This window comes from Mus pahari, chromosome 1, assembly GCF_900095145.1.
Source record: "Mus pahari chromosome 1, PAHARI_EIJ_v1.1, whole genome shotgun sequence".
Taxonomy (NCBI): Eukaryota; Metazoa; Chordata; class Mammalia; order Rodentia; family Muridae; genus Mus; species Mus pahari.
This window is the reverse complement of record NC_034590.1, coordinates 79,496,163-79,516,852: the sequence shown is the minus strand read 5'-3', so window position 1 is coordinate 79,516,852 and position 20,690 is coordinate 79,496,163. Positions and strand designations below refer to the sequence as shown.

The window sequence follows — 20,690 nt, the reverse complement described above, 5'->3', positions numbered from 1 at the left end:
GAAACTCACTCTGTAGACCAGGCTGGCCTTGAACTCAGAAATCCGCCTGCCTCTGCCTCCCAAGTGCTGGGATTAAAGGCGTGTGCCACCACGCCTGGCCTAAGTACGTTGCTTTAATCATTGTTCTATTGCTATGAAGAGATGCTATGACATGAAACTCTTATAAAGGAAACCTTTTAATTGGGGCTTGCTTACAGTTTCAGAGACTTTATCCATTATCACAGTGGGGACCATGAAGGCAGAAGTAGCTGAAAGCTTTATTCTGATCTGTAGGCAGAGAGAGACTGGGCCTGGTGTGGGTGTCCCCAGTGACACACTTCCCCAACAAGGCCTGTCTCCTAATTCTTCTAAAATAGTGCCACTTTCTAATGACTACACATTTAAATGTAAGAGCCTCTGGGGGCCATTCTTTTTTTCTTTTTCTTTTTTTCTTTCGAGACAGGGTTTCTCTGTATAGTCCTGGATGTCTTGGAACTCACTTTGTAGACCAGGCAGGTCTCAGAAATCCACCTGCCTGTGCCTCCTAAGTGCTAGGATTAAAGGCGTGTGCCACCACTGCCTGGCCAGGGGGCCATTCTTATTCAAACCTCCATGTGCAAGTTGCCATTCTGCTAATCCAATTAATAGATTGGGGTAAAGCCCTTCAAGTTTGCTCTAAAAGAATACATAATCTGCAGTGATTTCCCAGAGAGGGGAACTGATAGTGAGAATGAAAAGAAAGTTTTGGGTGGGGAGATGACTTGGTGAGTAAAATAACAAGTGTGAGGGTCTGAGTTCAAACTCCGAGAGCCCACCTAAAGCTGGGTGCTGTGGTATACCTTTGCTGTCCAAGTCTCCTGTAAGAAGACAGAAGGCTGACAGCTGACACAGGAAAATCTTTGGAGGGCAGTTAGCTTGACATATGCAGCAGCAGCAGTGAACAACATAGACCCTGCCTCAAACAAGGTGGAAAGAGAGGACCACACATGAATTTATCCCATGACCTCCACATAAGCACTGGCACATGCACACTTGAACACAAATAAACATGAACATGCAAAAAAAAATTGGGGGGAGCTTATTTTTCTTGTATATTATTTTATTTTGTATTTAAAATTTACATTTAGTTATGTCTTACCTATATTTACATATTATTATATGTAAAATGCTTTTTTAAGTCACAATGTCAAAAAAGTTTTACATATAATTCATGTCAGTGTTCTGAATTTTCTATTTTTTGCAATTTAAAAAATTATGCATTCTTGGAAGTGGTGAGATTGCTCAGCTAATAATAAAGTTGTTTGCTGCCATGCCTGATGACCTGAGTTAAATCCCTAGAACCCAAATAATGCAAAGAGAAAATGACTTCTACAAGTTGTCTTCTGGCCTTCATATATACACTGGGGCAGTTGTATACAACCACATACATACACAAAAATAAGTAAATATTTAAAAAAATTTAATTTAGCATTCTTTAATCAGATATCTTGGAAGGTTAGTATGAAATCAGTAGTTTCAATGGAGTGGTATAGTAATTTTTCAGGGACATTTTAAATGTCTTAAACATTGAATATTCTAAGAGGAGCTTCAGGCAAGCTCCTTAAGCTCAGGAAGTTCCTGAAACTGGTGAGATATACTAGGTTTCTCCCTCTACAAGCATATAAGCTATAAGGACAGCAGGGACATTTTCAAACAAGCTAGAAAAGGCTCAGACTAACTGAACCACTTACAAAAGACACCCTTCAGTCTGTGGAGCTACCTGCAAATTGTATGATGAACCCCAGGTTTCCAGATTTTGTCAGCCATGATCCATGCTGATGTGGGGTTTTGGTGATGTGGCTGTCTTTGAGTCATTTCTGCTCCTCTAAGTAAACCCTCACCCATATTATTGTAAGTAACGCCAATAAAACTCAATGATTCATCAGGTTAGATTTTGGTGGTATCCTTAACTTGGATGGTTTCTTCTCTGGGGTGAGGGAGATGTTTGTTCAGGTCTCCCCAGGAATAGTATCAAAAGTTACCTATTAGTGTTCTTTAACAAAATCTTGCTGATTCCTTAGTAATCTTTTACATTTTATTAAGCATAAACTTTATTTGGTAGGAATTAATTCTTAAGAATTTAGTTGATGGATTTTTTTCTTTAAAGATAGGCTGTTAAGGTAGTTGTGTCCAAGTATTATTGTGAAGGAAAGAACTGGGTTCTATTTCAGTTTGTGTAATATTTTCCCAGTTCCTTTGGGGAAGCCCGTGTGGGTGAGTGTGTAGTAATGGTAGGGCTCTCCTAGAAGGAAAGTTATGCTCTGTACAACTAACAAAGCAAAGACCTTATCCGTTAGCCTATTATGATCGGCCTTGGGGATTCTAAGTCAGCAGGTCTAGATGGATGCCTACCTGTGAAGACATCTTAGATCTAAGTGAGAACCCAGTGACTTTGCACATGCCACAGTGCTTGAGGGGCTTGGAAATCAAATACAGAGCGAATGAGAAGACAAACAAGACATTCCATACCACTCATGGACATTCCTTCTTGCCTCAGCCTTCAGGTTACGTGCATGCATTACCATATCTGGTTCCCTTTCTTTTTTTTTTTTTTTTTTTTTTTAAGATTTATTTATTTATTTCAGAGTACACTGTAACTGTGCAGATGGTTGTGAGCCGTCATGTGGTTGTTGGGAATTGAACTCTGGCCCCGCTCCGGCCCTGCTCGCTCCAGCCCAAACATTTATTTATTATTATATATAAGTATACCGTACCTATCTTCAGACACACCAGAAGAGGTTGTCAGATCTCATTACGGATGGTTGTGAGCCACCATGTGATTGGTGGGATTTGAACTCAGGACCTTCAGAAGAACAGACAGTGCTCTTAACCGCTGAGCCATCTCTCCAGCCCTCTGGTTCCCTTTCTACTTGTCAGAGCTGTATCTTTTTATTTTTAAAATTTTACATGTGAGTGTGGATGTGCATGTGCTATGGTGAACATGTATTTCAGGGGTCAGTTCTCATCCCCCACCCCCTGCTTTTTTTTTTTTTGAGGAAGGGCTTTTGCTGCTGTGAAGACCAGCTCCACTCAAGGGCAGCTCTCCTCTCCCGTTAGTGCTGTGATTACAGATGCATCTGACTTTTTATTTGGGTTCTGGGGATTGAATTTGGGTTGTGAGATTTGTATGGCTAGTGCTTTAACTTGCTGAACTTACACAGCGTGTGTATCTATGTCCACATATGTGCTTGGGGCCCACAGGTCAGAAGAGAGTTGAATCTCCTGAAATTGAAGTTATTGGTGGTTGTGAACCACCACATGGGTACTAAGAATTGAACATGGGTCCTCTGCCAGAGCAACTAGAGGTCTTAGCCACTGAGCCAACTCACCAACCCCCTGCTTCAGAGTCTTAAAGCTCATGTGAAAGTCTCATGGGTGACCATGAGTTATTTGTTTGTGTTTTATTTATCTTGAGACAGAGTCTCATGTAGAGCTCAGATTAGCCTTGAATTCACTATATAGCTAAAGAACTGACCTTCCTGTTTCCACTTTCCATATGCTAGGATTACAGGTATGTATGCCACCATACCCAATTTTTATGCAACAGTGGGAATAAAATCTAGGGCTTCTAGATTCTAGGCAAGACCTTTACCAATGAAGTAATACCCCCAATCCTGTGTTTTGTTCTTGGAAAAGATTTCCCTGTATATCTTATGCTGGCTTTCTACTTGCAGGAATTCTCCAACCTTAGCTTTCTAAGTGTTGAAATTACAAGTATGCCTTATCACATCCAGCTGCTTTAGAAATGAACTTTAACTCCAGTAGTGGTAGCTTACACCTTTAATTCCAGCACCTGGGAGCCAGACGCAGGTGGAGCTCCGTGAGTTTGAGGCCAGCCTGGTCTACAGAGTGAGTTCCAGGACTCAAGGGCTTCTCAGAGAAACCCTGTTTTGAAAAACATGAACAAACAAACAAACATACAAACAAACAAATGAATTTCCATTCACATCTGGGTGAATGGAAAGCAGAAATAGCACTTGTGAAAGCTATGGAGTCTGGTTAATATTTTCGTTTATTTTTCTGCTTTTTTACTCATTTCTTTATTTTTGAGACAAGGTCTCACAATGTAGCTCTGGCTAGTCTAGAACTTGCAGTGTACACCAGGTTGGCCTCAAACTTATGAGATCCCCTTACTAGTACCTAGTTCTGGTATTAAAGGTGTTCACCATTCCACCCAGCTTTGTAATTATTTGTGATTAATGTTTTTAAAAACCATTTCCAGATTATTTAAAATAACACGCAAGTTTGGCAGTTTACTAAAACATAATGTTCTTAAATAATAGAAAAGGACTTTGGTGGTGAAGGCAGGAGGACCAGGAGCTTAAGGTCATTCTTAGTTATAGAGCAGATTGAAGGCTAGCCTGGGCTACAATGAGACCCTGTCTCCAAACCAACCAACCAACCAAATACCACCGTCCCCTAACCCAGAATACCCGAAAATCTAAACAAAAAACGAAGACTAAAAAAGGATGTTTGGAACATCTGTCAAAGAAAGCTGAGTCATCTAGGCCAACCATGTCTCCCGTTTTCCTGCTACAGAGAAGCCGGGTTGGTTGGGCCAGGAAGCATAGCACCATAGCCAGGCTAATGGGCACATGTGCTATGGGGAATTCTGCTTTGTGATTACTGGAGCTATAGACCCAAAAATCTTTCCCTGAAAGAAAAAAAAAAAAGGATGCCAACCAAAACCCCAAACAACTTACCCTGCTTAAGTGCAGGACTTAAAACAGCAAAAGGAACTAAAGCCCATCTTTGTGATGTCAAGTTCTGTTTTGGTGTGTGGTAAAATAGTTGAATTTTAAGTCTCTCAGAGTTAAAATATACAGACACTTAGCTATAAGATGTGTTGCCAGGCATCTGTATGGAATATGACCATGTAATCAGGCTGCATTGTACTTCTCTACACAAAGAGAGCCAAAGCTTCTACATCTGAAAGTTAGGAGACTTGCATTTGTCTGACAGAAGACAGTACAGAGGAAATGACTTGGAGGCAGAGGAGAAGTAGGAGAGAGGATGAAAGGACTGTATTCATGCTATCCAAATTAGAGTCAGGATGTTTATGCTCAAATCTTGTCTTGGCTCTCATTGAGGGCACTGAACAACGGGGACATGGGAAAGTGTATCTCTGAAGTCCCTAATTTAGGCACTAAACAGACCAAATTCCTTCCACAAATGCTTCCTATTTTCAGCAGGCTGTTTCTGAACATACATTGTGATTAAAGTGCACAGCTGGCTGGTGCTAACCACTCCTCCTCTTTCCTCAGCTAGCTCTTCCCCACAGCTATTATTTTATTCTGTTGTTTATAAGTGGCGTGCTCCACAGGACAGAGCCTACTCAGAGTATACTTCCGCCTTTCTTCTTTCTCTTAGCAAGTCTCCCTGTTGCCCAGGTGTGTCTCAGACTCTCAGGAAGCTGGAATCACAGGCGTTTCACTGTGCTCAGCTCATTTTTTATTCACTCAAATAGCATGAATATTGAAATAGCATTGTAGACTTATTTCATGGTAAGGATATAGGATGTAATTGTGAGCAAACTAGACTTGACTCCTATCTTCAGAGCATACTGTTTTCCTAAGAACATGATTCATAATTGGCCTTGTAAATCCAACAAAATGAATATTTGGTTAATGAAAATTAAAAGAAGTTCCAGATGTCAGTGTTTCTAATAAATATTTGGCCAATAGTAGTCTTTCAGTAATGCTCACATAAGTGGAATTAAGATTAGGACTATGTTTAGAGACTTTTAAGATATGCTCATTTTCTTCCTGAAAGAACAGATCTACTAAAGGTTTTTCTCAGGAATTAAAACAGTTCCACACATGAGCAGGCAAGATGTCTCAGTGGAGAAAAGTGATTGCCCTAAGTTCATTTCTGGACATAGGGGCAGAATAGCCGACCAGCTGTGCATAGTGCTTGCTGCTCTTGCAGAGTACCGCAGTTCAGTTCCCAGCACCCATGTAGGGTGCAGTAAAATAGCAGTAAACCTAGTTCCAGGGGACCCAGTACCCTCTTCTAGACTTCATAGTACCTGTACTCACTGATGCACAGAACCACACATCGAAATACATATCTATGTGATTTAAATAATAGAGTAATTTTTTAAAGCACCAGGTGCAGTGGCGAGATGTGTCTGCAATCCCAGCCTGTGAGCTGGGAGGCAAAGACAGGAGAATCAAAGAAAGGTCAAAGGTCAGCTAGCTTGGAGCACACTATGGAAGAAAGATATAGACCTTGCATTGATAAGTGGAAGGAGAGAAACAACTACTGAGCATTGTTCTCTGATCTTTACATATGCTCTGTAGTATGCATACAACTGTGGATACACACACACACACACACACACACACACACACACACACGTGGAGTTCTTTGTATAATTTATAAATGAAGTTTTCAGACAAAAAGAATGATTTGTACCTCATTATTGCCTCTTGTAATTGCTTCAGCACACAAGAATTCCCAGTAGCTAGAGATGAGAATAACTAATGTCCTGGATCTCTGTGGAAGAAAGTCTTGATGCCTTCTGTTCAGTTGACTTGCTCTATAGAGGTCACCCATGGAGAAAACTAGGCGTTAATGCATTCGTTTTAGACGTGAGAGACCCATGAGCCTCCTTACAGGGCTGGTGGTGGAGTCAGTGGTATAGCTTGTGCTTAGCATGCTTGAGGCCTCTGAATTCTTTACCACCCATTCACCCACTACAGGTCCTTAGAGATGGGCGTTTGCCAGGACTGTTAAGCTATGAGGCTTGTCTTGTCATTGCCCATTTCCTGTGTCCCTGGTCCTCCTCCCTGTTGCCATACAGGCATTCTCTTTCTGTGTTGGGGGAATAATCACCCTAATTTAAGGCTGGAGATTTAGAGAGGCAAGTCCATCCAAGTGTAGCCCAGTTCTCTTGTAGGATCCACAGGCCAGTGAACCGGAGTAGGAACTCACTGATAGTGAGTTTGGAATAAACCTATACTGACTTGCTCAGTTCCAGGACACGCCTTTGTTCTCCAAACTATCTCCACAGCAGCTAAAAGTCGGGGTTTTCCCACTGTCGACAGAGCCAGTCCAACGCATCAAAGGTACAGTCTACTCAACAGTGTAGACATCCTCTCTGACGTCAGGATGGTGATGATAAAGAGCTAATGACATGATACTACAGTTCATCTCTTATAGCCTCTTTTGGAAAAGGAACAGTAGTTTTATATTACTTTGGTTCTTGTCACTAGTTGTGCTCAATCAAGAGCAAGTTGAATTATTTCCAGGATGAATCTTAAACTTATTATTTTTAGAGCTTATCTTCTTGCAGCTGAGTAAATATCTCTTTAGGATATGTGACAATTCAATTGGCTTGGGCTTTGAAACAGGCCTTAGCTTTAGAACCTCTTTATATTCATCTACATATAGTGGTTCTTTTGAAATGCAACCAGTGTATGTAAAATTATAAAGTGTGATTACAGAGTAAACCCAGAGGCTCTGTGTGCTATATCCCCAGCCCTAAAATTGCAAATTTTGTTCTGTTTTGAGACAAGGTCTCTCTTTGTAGACCTGGCTACCCTGGAACTGTCTGTGTAGACTAGGCTGGCCTTGAACTCAAAGAAACCTTTTTGCCTCTGCTTCTCTAGTGCTGGGATTAAAGCTATGTGTTATCACTTCGCCCAAATTTTCAATTTTCAATTCTAAATTTTGAAAGTCAATTTTCACTATTTCTCATTCCAGTTCCATGGTCTATTTGTAAATAATTTATGGGAAGAGAATTCAAGTTACATAGCATTCCACCAAGTAAGTGTGGGCCTGGATTGAAACGGATTGTTATATTGGGTTGATGATTTTTCCTTTGAATTTCACTGGTAAATAAGCCCCCCCCCCGCACCCCATAACTTGTTTCTTCATTGAATAGCATTCTCTTTTACCTTTTGGTTTTGCCTGCACGTGAAGTGAAGTTTTTACAAGTCTCACAATTCCTGTGGAGCTTTGACTTCAGACCTGATCCATGCAACCCTAGAGCTTTAGTTCTGCTACTGGCTGCAGACCCAGGGTAGCTTCTTTTAATGTCTTTTCGGTTTCTTAGGGCTCCTGGGCCCAAAGCCAGTAGAACGGAAAGAGTGCTTGGGTTTGTTTGAAGGCAAGCCGGCTGTACAGGCAGCTTTTCCCAGACTTTCCCAGCTCCAGCTTTTCCTGCATACCAGCAGAGCGGCTTTTTTCCTCTGGTGATTGAAACCATCTGGACTGCAGGGGGGTCACGTGTGTATGAGAAAATGACATAAAGTTTCTGATCCCCTTGTCCTTCTGCTCCAGATCCAGACAATCCTTGGTCGGATGGTGCCGAGGTGAGGGCGGTGCGGTCTGGGGGCCCGACTTCCCACCCTACTCTGGTCATAGCTCTCCCCCCCACCCCTCCAGTGCAGCGTCCTTCCCCTCCCCCCGCACCCAACACCGGGAGCACAACCCTCCTCCAGGCTGCAGCAACCCACCCTTTAGGACTCGGTAGAGGCACGCCTCCCCTGGCCCTGCAGCCCGGGGCGCGGATACCCTCTCGCCGCCTGCCCTCTCTGCGGGAGCAGTCCCCCTCCTGGGGCTGTGCGGAGCTCCCGGCCGGCTCGCGCGGCGGAGGTAAGTGGTTCCCGGTCGCTCTCAGGAGTCTCTGCTTCTGCTCCCCTCCGGGTGGCGGGCGCATAGGACTCGGATTCCGGTTCTGCGGCTCACCGAGCCCTTCCATTTTCTTTACTCCCGGCCCAGGCAGGGCTCCTGCTGCGTGAGTACTAGGTGCGGGCCATGGCTTTCAAAGTTGGTGGGGACTGCCCTCCTGGGCGATCGTGGCCAGTCCTGCCTTCCGGTCTGGCCCAGGCTACGCTGTGTGGGGTATGAAGCGCAGACCCGAGTCTGGAATTGTGTAGAACTGTGGGATGCAAGTAGGCTCGGAGACAGAGTTAAGCTGCATTTACCTGAGGCTATGCTGTTCAGAGTGCGGCGGGGTGAGGAACACGCGTGTACGCTTAGACACAGCACCCACACAGACTAGATTCTAACTTGAACAAAGGAAATTAACTTTGTCTTCTATCACTTGGATCAGTTAAACAGGGTTTGTTGACTTGCTACCTCCTTACACTTATACGCATTCTGGTGGTAATGAAGTGACCTAGCATTGAAGGAGCACACTTCAACATTTGCCATAATTTCAAGGTCTGAAAATCTAGTTCCGAGTAAAGGTGAGAGGACTGAACACTTTCTAGTGTTTTTAAAGGAATATTGCAATGTTGTGGGAAATTTTGTATGAGCATAGCTTACAATAGTTTAAATATGGATAAAATAGCTGCCTAGCCAAATGAAAGAGTTTGCCATAATGTAGTCTCAGACCGGCTCTTTATCTCATTTCCACCCAGATGTTTCTGCTTTTTCATTGCAGAGTCTGGAGAGTGGTAAAGAAGTCTTTAGTTCATGTCCAAGATGGTAAGGGTCACAAGGAAAACCCCCAACTGACTACATAATTGTTTTGTTTTGTACAAAGGGTGTTTTTCAGAAGGTGGATACCTTCATTAATTTTTGGGGGTGGGGGATCTTTGGGGGACAAGGTCGCATGTATCTCAGGCTGACCCTAAACTCTTGAGCTTTTTCTGCTGTCACTACCCAAATCCTGGGATTACAGGAAAATCCCCTTGTGGATTTTTTTTTTCTTCTCAGATGTAAGAGATGTCTAAAGGATCAGAAATAGTGTAAATTTTAGAAAACGTAATCAGAAGGACTGAATTGTGCGTGATCTCTGTATCCCACGCTGAATTAGGAAGACTCTGAGGCTCGGAGTCTACTGAATGCATAGTCTGCTAAATGAAGCAAGAGCTGTGTGTATGCCCCTGTCCTGGATACGAGTCTATAGGAGACTTTGGAAAGACTGTGCAAAATATGGGGAAGAGATTGGTTCATATAAATACTCGGAGAAAGATACATGTTGGAGGGTTTTTTTATTCCTTAATTGGGCAGAAAGGAGCCCTTTTCTGACAGTTTCAAGAAAAACTTTATCACCAATGTATTTTCTATTGTGATTGGTTTGGTAAAGTGCTTGCTCCTCAATTTGTGTACTTTCAGAAAAAAAGGATTGACACAAGTATATATCGTTAATTTATAATGTAAGAATTACAGACCATCAAGTAGAAGATGGTAACGAGGCAGGAACACTTCCCAGAAGAAAGGCTGTTTGGATGAATGGTACAGTTGATGGTTTTCAAGAGAGTAGAGCTGGCCATTTGGATAGGAACTAGGGAGAAGAGTCAAGTGCAGCAGTGCTCTGAGCCATGAGCTGCTGGATGTTCTCATTCTTCACTGGTGCTCTTGTTTTAAGGAGAGAAGACCAGAGCGATAGGATAGGCTGCCTGCTCAGGATGGTACAGCAGTCATGGCAGAGCTGGTATTTAGATGCCCAGTTTGCTGACGACTGTGTGTCCACTGCTGCTTCCGCAGTGAGCGGTGGGAGGTCCAGCTGCAGGGACTGTGGTCAGCTTGAATTCTGGCTCGAGGGCTGGAATTTTATCCCACTCACATCATCAAGCTTCTAAAGGTTTTTAAGAAAAACAATGATGGCCAGAAGCTTGTTTTTAGAAGTCATGTGACATAGGTAGGTGTATGAGCATGTGAGTGATGTCATATATACTTTGTAATCAGGAGGATAAAAAGGAAATGTAAGCAAGGTATTTGGGTGTTTCAGTTTCTTGCCCGTTGACAGTAAGTACTCGGCAGGAAGTAGCTAGATAACTGGAAAGAAGCTAGTTGCATTAACCACAGGGTTGCTGGGAACAAGAAGGAGCGAATGTTAGCTGGCAACCCTGAAATGGAATGCCACTGGTGGCTTGTCCTGTATGTTCTGCCCATATTTTGCAATACTCCAGTGACAGTGTTTTTGACAACTACCCTGAGAGGCAGAGTTCAGTGCTGTAATTTAAGAGCCTTCCTTGCCTCTTCTCAATGTTTTGAAATGCTCTGCCTGAATACAATTTCTTGCTTCTAATTAAAAAAGCTTAATTTTAAAATAAGGCAAAGATGAACTGAGATATCTTTTTAAATGAGACCAACTTATTTCACCCTTTGTAACTGGTGGAACAATAAGAAGTCTTTGGAATATTATTGCATTGTATTGTAGAAAGGATTTAGAGTTGTGGACAGCCCTTCCTATCCCTTTACCAAGAAATTGTGTTCGTATATACTGCTAGGGAACATAAAGGGTCCTTGAATCCCCAAATTTATAACAAGGCTCTTTGATTCTCCACAGATACTAGACACAGGCAGGGTAGTCGTTGGTGGAGCTATCTCATTAGATTTCTTGAATAGCCTAGACTATTCCCTTTGTAGACTGTAGGGGTTTTCCTCTGAACTTGTTTAGTGTTCCGAAGACTTGGTATGCCAAAGAGTTATTAGATAGTAAGAGGTGGCACAGAAAAGGTGGGAACTCCCTGGAATCTGTGAGGGTAACCCTAGTGGGGACTCCTAATAATGGCGGACACAGAGCCTGAACCATCCATACTCTATATCAGGCAAGGCTCTCAGCCACAAAAACTTGTGATTAGAATCTGTCCTGCCTGCAAGATGTGCTGGGGCAGTGGTAGTGCAGAATTTCTGGGAGTGGTCAACTCATGACTGGTCTAAGTTGAGGCCCATGCCATGCCCGACACTGCCTAGATGGCCAGGAACAGGAGGCTGGATAGCTCAGAGACCAAGTGTAGAACCAAGCACACTGACCAAAAAAAATTTGTTTTTCTAATGATGTTCTGCAATACTTAGAGAGGCAGCTGATGGGAGCAGATGCTGAGACCCAAAGCCAGACATTAAGCAGGAAGGGAGACCGGGTTGGAGATCTCCACTGGCTCTCCCAGGAACCCCATAGGAAAGGGGGGGGAGGAATTGTGGAACCCAGAGAGGTCTAGCACACTTGGAGAGCACATTAATACGTAATTAAGTAAAGCAGGGCTCGTGGGGCTCACAGAGACTAAGGCGGCAGTCATTGGGCCTGCATATGTGTGATGTTTGTTGGTTTGATGGTTGGGGGGACTCCTGACAGTGGGGTGGGAGTGTCTCTGACCCTTTGAGGGTGCTCTTGAGCCCCTTTTCCTCCTAGTGGGTTTCCTTTCTTAGACTTGATATGAGGGTTTGTGTCTGGTCTTATTGTATCTTGTTGTGCCTTGTTTGATTGACAAACAAAGGAGGCCTGCTCTTTTTCTTGGGGGTGGTGTGGGGAGAGGGGATCTGGAGGAGAGAGGAGGTGGGGGGTGAACTGGGAGGACTGGAGAGAAGGGAAGCTCCACTCGGGATGTATTGTATGAGAGAAGAATAAATAAAAATCTAAAAAAAACCCATAAATTACTATAATAAAATGTATTCTAAATAATAAAACAGGGGGCTGGAGAGATGGCTTAGGGCTTGAGTACTAGCTGTTGTTCCAGAGGTCTTAAGTTCAATTCCCAGAAACCACATGGTGGCTCACAAACATCTGTAATGGGATCTGATTTCCTCTTTTGGATGTGTATGAAGACAGATTACTCATATACATATAAATAAATAAATATTTTTTAAAAATGATCACCCAATAATGAAAACAGCATGTAAACAAAATTGGATGGCTGTATAAAGGGGAGTATAAAATAAAAACATAAAGGTTAAAAAAACAATAAAAGAAATAAAAGAAAAAAGAGAAAAGAGTATCCAAAATATATAAAGAAGTGAAAAAACAGGACATTAGGAAAACAAATAACCCAATTTAAAATGGTGTACAGATCTAAACAGAATTCTCAAAAGAGGAAGCTCAAATTGCTAAAAAGCACTTAAATGTTCAACATCCTTAGTCATCAGGGAAATGCAAATCAAAACTACTTTGAGATTTCATCTTATACTCGTCAGAATGGCTAAAATAAATAAAGCAAAGGACAGCTCATGCTGGGGAGGATTTGGGGGAAGGAGAATTGAACCTCATCCTTTGTTGGTAGGAGTGCAAAATTGTGCAACCCCTGTGGAAATCAGTGTGGTGGTTCCTAAGGAAGGGGGACTTTTTTATGTAGACATAGTGCTATGAGCTCGCTTTTTAGAGCTGCCTTCATTCAGTTCTAGAAAGTCTTTAATTTCTTTCTTGATCTATTTTTCATTTGGTAGTGACAGTTTTGGAGATTTATTTTCTTTAAAAAACAGAAATATTAGCCGGGCATTAGCTGGGCATGGTGGCGCACACCTTTAATCCCAGCACTTGGGAGGCAGAGGCAGGCGGATTTCCGAGTTTGAGGCCAGCCTGGTCTACAGAGTTAGTTCCAGGACAGCCAGGGCTATACAGAGAAACCCTGTCTCGAAAAACCAACCAACCAACCAAACAAACAAAAAAAACCAGAAATATTATAGGAATATGTTCTTGTTTTAATCCTAGATGTGGGATATGGGGCTGCTTCAGATTGTCCACAACAGCTGACTATGATTTGCCTCATGCTTTAGCAGGGACATGGTTTTGCCAGCTGCAGGTAGTTTCTGCAATTGTGTGACATTTGGAATTCTGGGGACTTTTCAGAGGGTATATAACTACTAGGGCCTGGAGAGGCAGGGTGGGTTGTTGATTGGTTGTTGGTGGTCATGGTTTGTTGTGGTTTGTCCAATAGTTGTGTGCAAAAAAGAAACAACAAGAAGAAATTAGGTATCCTGAGAGGGAAGCCCAAGGAACACCTAAACAGCAGAAAGTAGCCTGAGGATAATGTCACCCCCTTTCCTTTCTATCCTTTTTGCTCTCCTATCTAGGGTTAGGGGTTGAAAGGGTGGGAAAAGGGTGGAGAAGGGTGGAAGAAAGAAGAACCCACAAAGTAGCCAAAGTCAGGCTGTATCATTAGAAGAGAGTTGTTCAGGTTCCCTGGGTTTGTAAGCTTTCTGTTGTTTCTGTTGCTGATATTTAGCTTTGGTGGGTCAGATAGGACACAGGGTGTTATTTCAGTTTTCTTGTATCTGTTAAAAATTGTTTTGTGTCCAAGTATGTGTTCAATATATTCTTTTGTGTTTGGGTGAAATGTTCTGTAAATGCGTTAGGTCCATTTCGTTTATGATGTCTTTGACTTGCTGATCTAGGGTTATTCCTTGTGTTTGGGGGGAGGGGTGGTGTCTTAGGGCCTTCTGTAGGGCTAGATTTGTAGATGGGTAGTGCTTTAACTTGATATTTTTTTCCATCTATTCTGACTGACAGTTTTGTTGAGTATATTATTAGTCTGAGCTGGGCTGACATGTGTGGTCTCAGAGTCTGTAGAATATCTACCTAGTTCCTTCTAGCTTTTGGAGTCTCCATTGAGAAGTCAGGTGTTATTGTAATAGGTGTTTATATGTTTATATGTTACTTGGTCCTTTTCCCTTGCAGCTTTTAATACTCTTTTTTTTGTTTTTCTGAGTGTTTAGTGTTTGATTATTATGTCCAAGGGGCCTTTCTTTTCTATTGGGTGTTTTGTGTGCTTCTCGTGTCTTGATAGGGGTTTCCTTTTTTGTGTTAGGGGATTTTTTTCCTATGATTTTGTTGAAACTATTTCCTTTGACCTAGATTTCTTCTTCCTCTATTATAATAATTATTATTAGATTTGGTCTTTTCATAGTGTCTCAGATTTCCTGGATTTTTTTTCCTGGATGTTTTGTGCCAGGAGGTTTTTAGATTTAACTTTTGTTTTTGGCTGATATATCCATTTCTTCTATTGTGTCTTCAGTGCTTGAAACTCTCTTTCATCTCTATTATTATGTAGGTGAAGCTTGCCTCTGAGGTTCCTGTAGAAGATCCTAAATTTTTCATTTCCATATTTCCCTCAGTTTGGGTTTTCTTTATTGATTCTATTTCTACTTTCAGGTCGTGAACTGGTTTGTTCATTTCCTTTTACTAATTGTGTTTTCATAGATTTTTTAAAAAAGAGGATTCATTAACTTCCTCTTTAAAGACCTCTATTATATTCATAAAGGCTATTTTAAGGTCTTTTTCTTGTGCTTCAGCTATGTTGGAATACTCAGGGCCTGCTATGGTAGGGTTGTGGGCTCTGAGGAGACATACTGTCCTGGCTATTGTTGATTGTGCTTTTATGTAGGTGTCTAGGCATCTGCGTATGGGAAAATTGTAATTTTAGGGGCTGATGGCTGGTCCTTGTTAGGTAGACGTTCTGTTCCTTGGTTTCTGTTACTATCTGAGGTTCTTAGGAGAGTGTCCTGGCTACGTGTTGCCTGGTAGGAAATTCTGGGATTCTGATAGGTGTGGGAGTTTCAGGTAAACTGTGTTTCTGGTTATTGGGAGATGACACCTAGGAATGGGAATGGGATAGGATGGTGGAAGGGTGAGGGGCTCCACAGAAAGGAGTAGAAGCAGGGTTTGTCCGGATCTGCTTAGTCTCCTGGGAGTAGCAGCAGAGAGTAAGGGGAGGCCACAAGAGGTAATGAGCCACAGAACTGGGATGGGATTGGGGGGTTAGATTTGGAAGAGCAGGGAGAGGAGAATAAAGATCTGTATCACTTACCTCCCTGAATGGCCTCGTTGGTTCTCTGGCAGGTTTGTCTGGTGGGTTCCTAGGTAATGCCAGTTGGAGTGGGAGGCTGGATAGAGAGAGGAGTTCTGGGGAAGGAAGGAAGGTTTGAAGGAAAAAGCAGCTAATCTGATGGCGATGGCGGCAGTGGGGAGGGGAGGCCTCAGCAGGTGCTCTGCTGCAGAGCTGGGGATGACACTGAGGGACTGGGTTTGGAGAGGAGGATGAGGGAGGCTGCAGTTAGCCTCTGTGCTTCCCTGGCCAGAGAGTGTGAAAGTCATTTTTTAAAAAAAGGTGCTTCCAGCTGACCTTACCACTTTATCATTAAGAGCTCTGGAGACCGAAATTGTTAAACTGAGATTTGAAACGACCAATACATCTACAGACACAACTCATTTTGGGATCCGGGCCTCTACCGCTCTCAAGGCAGATCATTTGAAATGAAAAATCATGTGTTAAAGTTCCAGCTTTGCCATTTATTTACAGATTTCTGGAACTGGATGTCTGAGGGATAGCTCAATTTTGTTTTGTTGAGACAGGGTCTCTATGCCCTGGTTGGCTTGGAGCTCGCTCTGTAAATCAAACTGTTACTGAACTCTCGAATCACATGCCTCAAGGATACTGCGATTAAATGTGTGCACCAGTCCTCAGTAGCTCAGATTTTTAGTCTCTAGGCTATGGTTATCCTTTAGGACTAGACAGAGGAACTTATGTCCAAATGAGCTCCTGGGTTCACTCCCCCATTTTGTGTCTTGAATCTTTTGAGAGCTGTTTTTGTTTTATCTGTAGCCTTTGTTTACAGGATAGGAGAAGACTCTGTCTAGGTTTCCTCAGAGGTTGGTGGTACTCATTGTGAGTCAATCGCTGAGCTTTTCTTAGGAATTCTATTAAGAATGCTGTCAGACTTAGTTCTGAGAGTTGGAGAGTCTCAGAAGTTTTGCAGTGCTGTTATTTGAAAGTCAGACGTGTTTGGTTACATGTTTTGATGCTTCTTTTCTTTTTGTTTTTTTGAGACAGGGTTTCTCTGTGTAGCTCTCTGTGTTCTGGAATTCACTCTGTAGACCAGGCTGACCTGAAACTCAGAGATCCGCCTGCCTCTGCTTCTGCCTCTGCCTCCCAAGTGCTGGGATCCGAGGTGTGCACTCTCATGCCCAGCGTGATACTTGTTTACACAGTTAACATTTTTATATTTGGTGAGCATGTGTCAGTTTTATTACTTATTGGAGGAGTGATTTAAGTTTTCTGAAAAATAGGGCTGGACTGTCCTTTCGATATAAAACCACTTGCTCTCAGGTGATTTTCTAGCCTCCCTGGGCAGGGTTAAGGTTTCCTGATTGGCAGATAGATTATCTCCTTAAAATTAGCTAGTTTTTTATTTTCACACTTCTCTCATCCCTCTCCTATGCACAGATGGCCATCACCAAATGTACCATTGTGCCTGTCCCTTCTCTGTCGCTCTCTGGCTACACAAGCTGAGGGAGCACTGTGTTTTTGCCTTTGTAATGTAAACGTTTTAGACCTGCGATTATGTAATACACATGTGACTTTGTGTTTTTGTTTTATACAGAGTCTAGGTCAGATGTGTCGATGATTAGAGCTTTCAGTTTGGAAGGAGCCTTTTGGAATAACACATCCCCTCTCCATTAGCATAAGCAATTGGGAGCACATGTAAACTCTGGAGACGGCCTTTTAAAAAATCATAAAGACTTTTGCCCAAGTCTTTTAAAGGCTCAAAAAGAATCTAGTTTTTGTAAGATTCGCTGGAAGTACCAGATTAGCCCAACTAAGTCCTTTCTATAATTGTGGGACTCGTTTGTTTAAGCTAGAACTTATTACTTCAGAGCAAATACGATGGAAGTAATGTGCTTAACCCCATTTAACAGCTAAGACTAAAGCTCTCTTTCATGGGCCTCTTCTGATAAAGAACCATCGTAACTTGACTGTGCTATGCCTGTATTCCTGTTAGTTCTCTGCAAACTGCTCTGAGTAGGATCAGTCCATTTTGGTGGCGTTTGTCTGTTTTTGATGTAAAGTTGAGACCTTGGATGTTAATTTAGCTAAGACAAGTTTGAATCAAAAAACTTGTGAATTCGTCTTTCTCTTCCCCCATTCTCCTTTTGGGGAAGGTCAAGTGGGAGGGAGGTCAACTGGAGTAGGGTAGATGGAGTCCTTCATCAAGGAGTCATTGGCAGCACAGTCTTGAGAGAGGTGTTCTGTTACTGTTACTCATACAGTTCTTCCTCAGGTCTACCCTGTACTAGCTGTGCCCTGGGGAAAGCACTGGGTGTCTAGGCATCTGTTTATTATTTTTTCAAAGACATTTTATTTTTATTTTATGTGCATTGGTATTTTGTCTGCATGTCTGTCTGTCTGTCTGTCTGAGAGTATTGCATCCCCTGGACCTAGAGTTACAGGTAGGAGTGAGCTGTCATGTTGGTGCTGGGAATTGAACCCCGAGCCTCTGAAAGAGCTGCCAATACTCTTAACTGCTAAGCCATTTTTTTCCAGTTTATTGTCTTTTTGCTTCTCTTCTGAACTTGCTTAGTTTTAGGGGTTTAATGAATAAACAAATGGGCAAAGTTAATAAATGAAATGGGAGCTGGCCTAGGGTTTCAGGCCTGTCATCTCAGGAGGCTGAAGCAGGAGGGCAAGTTCAAGGCTAGCCTGGGAAACGTAGTTGATATCCTATCCCAAAAATTAAAAATATAAAAATGAGAGGGAGCTGGAGACTTGGCTTAGATATTAAAGCATTTGGTGAGAATTGGAGTTGGTATCCTCAGAAGCCATGTAAATGCCAGGTGGATGTGAAGGCCCCAACTAATTCTAGTGCTAAGAAAGAAAATGGAGAGGAGAATTCTACTCTAGACTAGAAGTATAATAGAGCTCTGGGTTCATGTGAGGGACCCTATCTCAGTGTATTAGATGGAGAGCAATAAACTCCCAATATCAGCCTTAGGTCTGTACACATACTCACACACCTGTGCATGTGAACATGTATATACACAAGAATACCGCACATAACTATGAAAAACCTAAAAGCAAGATGGTAGAGTATTTGCTCAGCAAGTGTAGTGATCTAGGTCAGTACCTAGTATCACACATGGAAAAGGTATGTGGGACATAGATATGGTCCTTACTTAAATGCTGCTTTTGGTAAAGTCACTTTTCTGGGCTCCTGATAAGGAGACTGAACATGTGGGATTGTATTTTCTGGTTACAAACAGGACCAAATTAGTTATTTTTCCTATTATACATTAGGTTCCATTTACTGGGAGCTGCGGTTAGTGACTGGGAGAAAATAATGAGTGGGATGTAAAGTGAATAAGTAAAAATAAATTAATTTAAAAAAAACAAAAACAAAATTGGGGCTGGAGAGATGGCTCAGAGGTTAAGAGCACTAGCTGTTCTTCCAGAAGTCCTGACTTCAGTTCCCAGCAACCACATGATGGCTCACAATCATCTGTAATGGAGTCTGATGCCCCCTTCTGGTGTGTCTGAAGACAGTGACAGTGTACTCGTACATAAAACAAATATATAAATCTTAAAAAAAAAAAAAAAAGAAAGTTTGTTCTTTTTCTCCAGCTCCCATATATACTGGGTTCAAGGCCAAGGAGAATATCAGTTCCTTTAAAAATTGTGTCCTTGGACTGGGACTATATAACTCACCTAGCATGAAGACCTGAACTGTCTGCTATTAGAAAAGGCCAGTTGTAGGGGTGTGCATTTGTAATCCCAGCACGGAGGAGAAGGAGATAGGCAGACCTTTAGGGTTCACTGGCCAGCAAGACTAGCCAACTTACTGACTTATAGGCTATTGAGAAACCCTGTCTTTGAGAAATGGTACATGGTGCTTGAAGAATGACATCTAAGGTTGTCTTCTGGCTTTCATGTGCATGTGCACACATTTGCACCCTGTACATATACACTTAGAGAGGGGGAGAGAAGGAGGGGGAGAATATATTTAAGGCTGGCTCAGGTTACAAAGCAATCCCTTAAAAGAAACAAAACTAAAACGAAACAATTCTATTCTTGTATGGTGGGGAGTGGGCATCTAAGCCTCTTGCTTAAAGAGATGCTAACATCTGTCCATGGAGACTTAGAGGTGAAGAGAAACCAGCTTACAGGGGAAGTGCTTTGTGTCAGCATGGAAAAGTGGCCACTCATTGTGATGATTTTGTTTTGCTATTTTTTCTCCATCTCTGTTTTGACAGGCTACTGCCTTGCATTGGAATAATGTTTAAGTCCACAGTGTTTGTACAGAAAGAGCCATACAAGTTATGGGAAAGGTCTAGGGGTGAGGCACAGTGGCAGAGTGTTTACTCACCTTGTACAGGGTCCTGGCTTTGATTCCCAGCTCTGTAAAAGAAGTGTCATGAGAGATGGGACTTTTTTTCTTTTTTTTAATGAAAATTCTCTCTCTCTCTCCCACCCTGAGAGAGAGAGAGAGAGAGAGAGAGAGAGAGAGAGAGAGAGAGAGAGAGAGAGAGAGAAGAGAGAGAGCACGACCTTGGCCAGCGGATATACTGCCTCTCCCTGAGCTCTTTGATGGGGTGGATAATACATATGTCATGGAGTGAGTATGGAGATCAGAGGACAAAATATGGGAGTTGGTTCTCTCTTTCACCACGTGAGTCCTGGGGATTGAATTTAGGTTATCAGGTTTGTCAATAAGTTCTTTGTCTGCTGAGTTATCTTGTTGGCCCCTGGACCATGTTTTAGTTTGTTTGTTTTTAAATCCCATAAGTAATTTAGTGATCAGTATGAGATACAAGATTAGTTGCTAAAATAACATTTTTATTCCATTTTCAGTTTGTTCAGCAAGCAATATCACGTCCACATTAAAGTTACCTACTTAGTTCCTATGTGTTTTTACTATTAATGGTCCCTGGAAAACACAGATATGAAACCTAGTCTTGGTTAAAGCCATATCAAGACCCTGTCTTTGTGAAGCATTGTTTTCTGTGGCTTATCATTATGGGTCAAGAAATAAGCAAGGACAGATAGTTATATGAAAGTTCAATTTTAAAAGTAAGTTACAAGTCTTTATTTCCTTATTAATTGGACCTCTAGCTGAGTGAAGAGCAAGTCTTCACTGGTTGAAGGCATTTTGATCCTGTGCATTGGTGGAAGAGCCCTTTGAGTCAGTTTTCTTAGTGTTTATCTGGCTTATATCTGCTTTCCTCACCT

At 42.2% G+C, this 20,690-nt stretch overlaps 1 protein-coding gene across 3 annotated transcripts in view; it reads left to right on the top strand.

The window, feature by feature from the left end:
* The first annotated feature begins 8,309 nt into the window (after positions 1-8,309).
* St5 (suppression of tumorigenicity 5) overlaps positions 8,310-20,690 on the top strand; it is a 155,822-nt gene continuing 143,441 nt past the window's right edge. For 2 of the 3 annotated variants that reach the window (XM_029536896.1, XM_029536906.1), the window contains exon 1: positions 8,318-8,619. The gene's annotated coding sequence lies outside the window, so the exon portion shown is untranslated. Of the gene's footprint in view, positions 8,620-20,690 lie in introns of all 3 variants that reach the window. The other variant, XM_029536900.1, reaches the window with a different exon arrangement.